General features: G+C 46.5%; 1 pseudogene; it reads right to left on the bottom strand.

Annotated features, from left to right (window-relative positions):
• Positions 1-4978: 4978 nt before the first annotated feature.
• On the bottom strand, positions 4979-5533 carry LOC117708722 (rho GDP-dissociation inhibitor 1 pseudogene; annotated as a pseudogene).
• Positions 5534-6264: the final 731 nt, after the last annotated feature.

The following is a 6264-nucleotide window of genomic DNA, read 5'->3' as shown; positions in this document are numbered from 1 at the left end:
ATTATGTTACTTTATTATTTGCCATTATATATTAAAGCTTGAAGTTTGAGTTTGTCATTTGTTTACTTAATATCCCTACTCAGTATTCTCAAGGGTCCCTTGCTGTTAACTGTATACTGTCTAATAGCTTCTACATCGTATTGTGTCAACCCATCCATTAATGGAGTCTTAACATGTGACCGTGTGTGCATTGATAGTCCTTTCTTTGAAGTCAGTCTTTAGTGAGGAGACACTGAAGAAACTCAGGAGAAGAAAATAGAATGTTTTGTCTTGTTTTGCAATGGTCTCCAGTAGCCCAAATTGTCCTGAACTCCTCCATGTAGCTAGGGCTAGCCTCCTGCTTCAGCCTGCCAAGTGCTGAAGTTGTTTTGGGAAGACGCCATGCAATGAAAATTGTGTCTAATCCTGGGGTAAGTTAGGACAACTGAGCAAGCCCTGACACCTCTGTGAGGTTGGGGAGTCTACAGAAGACAATGCCAGGCACCCCTGGTTTTATTATTTTCCTATGCTGGGGGTAGAACCAAAGGCCACTAGCTCTCTTGCTGTGTCCTTCTCACTCAGTCCTGATGTGAATGTCAGATGTAAAGTGGGCACACTCATCCTTGACTGCTTCCTCATGTCTTTAAAAGGTTGTTTATTTTACGTGTATGGACGTTAAGTCTGCATTTATGTTTGTGTACCACATGCCCTCAGATGCCCTGGGACTGGGATTACTGATGATTGACTGCAAGCCACCTGTTAGGTGCTGGGACTTGATTTGCTTTGAGAGACTGATAGGAAATTACCTCCATGCTTGCTTTTAGATGTATCACCATAACAGATTACCACTAACTTGAAGGTTAGTAACAAATTTAGGAGCCAAAGAGATGGCTTAGTGGTTAAGAGCGCTTGGATGCTCTTCCAAAAGAGCTGGATTTATTCCTAGCACTCACATGGCAATTCGCAACCACCTGTACTTTTTTCTGGCCTCTGGGGTACCAGATGCAGTTACACAGAGAAATACAGGCAAAGCATGCATACAAGCATGCATACTTTTTTTTTTTTTTTTAAAGAATTGTTTATTTTATGTATATTTTATGTATGAGTACACTGTTGCTGTCTTCAGACACACCAGAAGAGGGCATCAGATCCTATCCTATTACAGATGGTTGTGAGCCACCATGTGGTTGCTGGGAATTGAACTCAGGACCTCTGGAAGAGCAATCAGTGCTCTTAACCTCTGAGCCATCGCTCCAGCCCCGCATACAAGTAACCTTAAAAACAAACTTGCCGGGCAGTGGTGGCGGCACACGCCTTTAGTCCCAGCACTTGGGAGGCAGAGGCAGGTGGATTTCTGAGTTCCAGGACAGCCAGGGATACACAGAGAAACCCTGTCTTTTGTGTACAAACAAACTTATCCCCAACCTTTAGTTCCAGCTATTAGGAGATTAAGGAAGAAGAGGCGATGAGGGGTCAGAAACCAGCCTGGGCAACATAGGGAGAGCGTCTTACGGAATGTTGAAGGCCTTCAAGCTATAAAAGCAAACTTGGCATGGAGGCCTGTGAATTCCAACCTTATGGGCGGCTGATGGCATGTTCAGATAGTGTGGTCTACAGGTGACACCCCACTTCCCACCGCAGCAAAGGGAACCAGATATGAGCTCCAATAAGTCTGTTTTGTCCGTGAGATGAAACCCAATTTTATGCAGGCTTAAGAAGAGATCATCTTTAGCTGTCTCATCTTGAGAGTTCAACCAGCTTTGGCTCTGCCCAGGTTTAATAATTCAGACATGTCTCCCTGCTGAAAACTGGGTCTTTGCTTATGTCTCCATAGGTTTTGTTTTGTTTTTGTGGTTTTTTAAAAATATGTTTATGAGTGCTGTGGCTTCATGTCCACCAGAAGAGGGCAGCAGATCACAGATGGCTGTGAGCCACCATGTGGTTGCTGGGAATTGAAATCAGGGCCTCTGGAAGAGCAGGCAAGTGCCCTTAACCATGAGCCATCTCTTGCTCAAGACCTACAGTTTAATTACAATACCTGTCTTAAACAGATAAGTTACTGGGAGAGTGCCTACTTACAGTACATGAGGCCCTGCGAACAACCCCAGCAAGCGCCCCTCCCCTCGAATGTTCATGGGATTCCAGTTGGTGGCCTATCAGATTAGGCTCATGGTTTGATTTTGGAGGCAGGAGGGACTTCTTTCCACAGCCTACCCACAGGGGAGTTCTGAGAGGATGAAGAGGTAGTTTGCTCCTGACAACACTAGATTTGCCAGTCACCCTGTCCTTAGTGCGGAAATTACCCGCAGAAGCCCACACAGTAGAAGTGAAGTTGCTTGGCTGTTTTCCCTGTCACTAGAAGTCTTACTGTTCCATTGGGACTGTAATCTTACTGAGCTCTTAGCTTTGTGGAAGACGAGGGAGAGAATGTGAGCCTCCTAGGCTGCCAAAGCTGAGGTTACGGGAGGGTGGGGGGGTTGGGGGGAGGTAAGGGGGGGTGTCAGCGTCCCAGGAGAACCCCTCAGGCCATGCCAGGCTCTAAAGCAGAGGGTGACGCTAAAGCTTTGTGTTAGTAGCTCAGGAGGCTGGCACAACAAGAGGGAGAGGCTCACTGTGTGCTTCTGCTAGCTCTTGCTCTTGTCCCTGCACCTGAGACACCAAATCTCAACTTCCTCTCTCTTTCATGTTGAGTCTGGCAGCCAGGACATTGCACGTCTCCTGGGTAGAGTTAGGGCCCATCTTGAAGTGTTTCTCCAGCGCCTGGTGCTGCTCCCAGGTGTGCCTGTGGAGTGGCTCCAGTCTTAACTACTGTTCATGCAGTCAGTCTGAGTATTTTTCAGTTTCTAGGTTTTTTGAGACATACTACAAAGCTTTGGCTGGCCTCAGACTCACTGAGATCTGCCTGCCCCTCCCTTTTGAGTGCTGGGATCAAAGGTGTATACCATGCTAGGCCTGAGACATTAAAGTGTGTGTGTGTGTGTGTGTGTGTGTGTGTGTGTGTGTGTGCACATTTGGTGGTCAGGAGAAGTCTGGACTCAGCTATCGTTTCTTTTACATAGATTCAGAGTGCTTTCTCAGGAAGCACCTTTACCTGGTGCCAAATCACCAGTGAGTTTCAGGAAAGGCTTTTGATGAATGGCATTTCCTGCACCTGCCATCCTAAAGTAAAGAGACTATATTTTTAAATACTTTTAGCCGTGGGTTCTAATCGTAGGTGACATGTCTATATACTAGGGAAAACACCTGTGAACAGAATGTATTAAGATGTTTCTAAAACTTCTCAGTGCAAAAGCTGACACTCCCAAAACATTGCCATCAGTGCTCTCCCATGACTTCTTCTCATGCGCATGCACTTGTGTGACACACATGAGAAAGGTGAGTGTGAGCTCCTGAGGTGGGGTTGAGGTTACACATAGCAATATATATGATTTGAGAGTCTTAGGAGTGATGTTGCTCTCAATGCCTCTTAAAAGGCAAAATAAAAATATGTGCCATAAAGAACTAACTTTTTCCCCCCAAGATTTATTTGTTTTGTGTATTCACCATTGCTCTCTTCAGACACAACAGAATTGGGCATCAGACCCCATTGCAGATGGTTGTGAGCCACCATGTGGTTGTTGGGAATTGAACTCAGGACCTCTGGAAGAGCAGTCAGTCTCAGCAGCAGAGCTCTTGACCACTGAGCCAGCTCTCCAGTCCAAGAACTTTAATGAGTGAACTTATAACTTCATTTATTAGGTGTGTTGTATGAGACCACACAGGCTCAAAAGCTTAAAAACATCACCCAAAGAGAAAGGTTAAATGAAGTCCTATATAAGTCTCAAGGACATCGAGGCATGTGTTTTATGATAAATTTAGTTCAAAATCTCGTTTGTGAAATGTCCACAGGAATGTATGGATTTCCAGATGAGGAAGCAAATGCTCATTTCAAATGTCTACTTTCTGATGTTACCATGGTTCATTGCTACTTTAATGTTCTTATTTGAATATGCAAGAAAGTGAGAGGTTTGTTGTTCTGTCAATTTTTTTTTCCTCTCCTTCAAAGGTGTTTATTTCCCAGTCAGAAGGGAATCAGGGTCAGGCTCCTCGGAGGCCTGGGCCTGGCAGACACCACATGGTAACAGGGGACAGAGAGCAGAGGCAAAGGAGACAAGCTTCCAACTTTGAGTACTTGGTCCCACATTTGTCCTGACTGAGTCCAGGAAGGGCCTGTCCAGAGATGGTGGCACTGACAGCACATAGGCTATCCAGCTGGCTCAAATGGAGTCAAAAAATACTGACAGGCCAGGTACAAGGTTCTAGGTCACAAGAAAGACAAGTAAGGCACTCTGTGGGGACAGAGGCTATGAGGGCTGCCTAAAAGGACAGAGAAAGCAGAAGGGCTAGCACTCTCCACCTCATCCTCCCTCTTAACTGGGACCTGAGGGCATTGAGTTTTGGCAGTTTGATCCTCCCCTAGCTACTAGAGCCATCTCCAGCCCTGGCCATGGTGAAGAGTTGGCCAAGCCTGTAAAAAGTAACAGCAGCATACCCTAGACTTCCCTGGGCAGGCCAGCAGCATGGTGACAGCAGACAAGGCCAGGACAAGGGGACATGCTCACACAGACAAGTAAATTAGGAGAAAAAGATGGTCCCCGGTATATGTTCTGCATGCTAAGGCATCGTGGTTAGACAGTAACTGACAGTGATGGATGTCTGACCAGATCACTGATGGGACTGAGGGACAGCCCAGCCTTTAGCCTGGGCTGGGGCAAAAACACAGTGGGTTGGCCAACCCAGTAGTCCACTGCCTTCTAGAAGTTAGGACCTGAGGAAGGAACTGAAGGGGTACGATAGTTTGGAGGCCTGAGCGGGAACCTCTCCTCCAGTGCACAGGCAGATAGACACAGCAATAGAGAGACGCAGCGATGCGATGCTAGAGACCTCAGTGGCCTGTGGACAGGAGGTGGAGGAGGGGCATGAGTGGATCAGAGAAGACTGTCAGCACTTTGGTTTGGGGTAGGGAGGGACGTGTTGGTCCTTCTGTTTGTCATCCTGCTCAACTCTTAGCGGGAGTCCTTCCATTCGTTTTTGACAGTGAGGTTCCACTCTCAAGACAAGTGGTCAGTCTTGTCACCATCTGTGAATTGGGATATGATCTTGTAGCTGTCCCAAGCAAGCATGCCTTTGCGGGCTTCCTCCATGGGTGTCAGGAACTCATATTCCTCAGGTCTGTCGCTATAGACCATGTAGTCAGTCTTGTCATCCTGACTGCCTGTCCTGCATATGTGCTGGATGGACACCGTGCCTGACACACTGTTCACCTGGAAAGAGACTTTTATCCCATATACCATCCTTTCAGCACAAATGACTCTTTCTGGAAGCTCTTCAGATCAGCCGGCCCATGCTGCACAGAGGTCAGCCAGGTTTTTGATAATTTGGGGAACTGGGGTCTGCAGAGACCGCCACTTGGCCCAGTAGGGCCTCCTTGTACGTGTGTGGCATTGCCTTTGTCCAGTTCCTTAATCTCCTATATGCTTTTAGTTAAAGGCCCACTTTCTTTGTTCTCTGTCATTATCTGGGCCAGCCTGCAACACTGTCAAGCGGTCTGTGTCCCTCCCCTATGCTTGACTGTCAGCTAACAGGAAATATGAGCGGTAATCAAGGGCTCCTTTAGCCTTCCCATGTCTCTGCATTTTCTCAGTCTTTCTCTCCACCCTCAATTTACCTATTTAAGACTCTTATCTTGAGGGTAGCTGAATTTTTATTTTGTCTTTTTTTCTTCTTCAAATTTAAGATTTAAGGGGCTCAGAGGTTAAGAGCACTGGCTACTCTTTCAGAGGTCCTGAGTTCAATTCTCAGCAACCACATGGTGGCTCACAACCATCTGTAATGGGATCTGATGCCCTCTTCTGAAGGCAGCTACAGTAAACTCATATACATAAAATAAGTAAATACATCTCTTTAAAAAAAGCAAAAGATTTAAATTATGGTCTGTTTTACTTGCTTATGTGTATGTGTGCATATGTGTGTTGGTGCCCTGAGAGGCCAAAAGAAGGCATTGGATCCCTGTTGCTGGTGTAACAGGCAGTTGTGAGCCACCTAGTGTAGGTGCTATGAGGTAAGAGCCTGGGTCTTCTGCAGGAACAACAAGCCCTCTTAACCCTGCAGCCATTCCTCCAGCCTTGAAGTTCCATTTTCTAAATCTTCACGGTGGACAAGAGCGTACACCCTGCCTTTCCGAGGTCTGATTTCGGGGAGACTTGAGAGCTCCCCTGCTGATTGTGATCCTCCCTTTTTAAACCA

The sequence above is a fragment of the Arvicanthis niloticus genome, chromosome 5 (genome assembly GCF_011762505.2).
Source record: "Arvicanthis niloticus isolate mArvNil1 chromosome 5, mArvNil1.pat.X, whole genome shotgun sequence".
Lineage (NCBI taxonomy): Eukaryota > Metazoa > Chordata > Mammalia > Rodentia > Muridae > Arvicanthis > Arvicanthis niloticus.
This window is presented reverse-complemented; position numbering and strand designations above follow the sequence as displayed.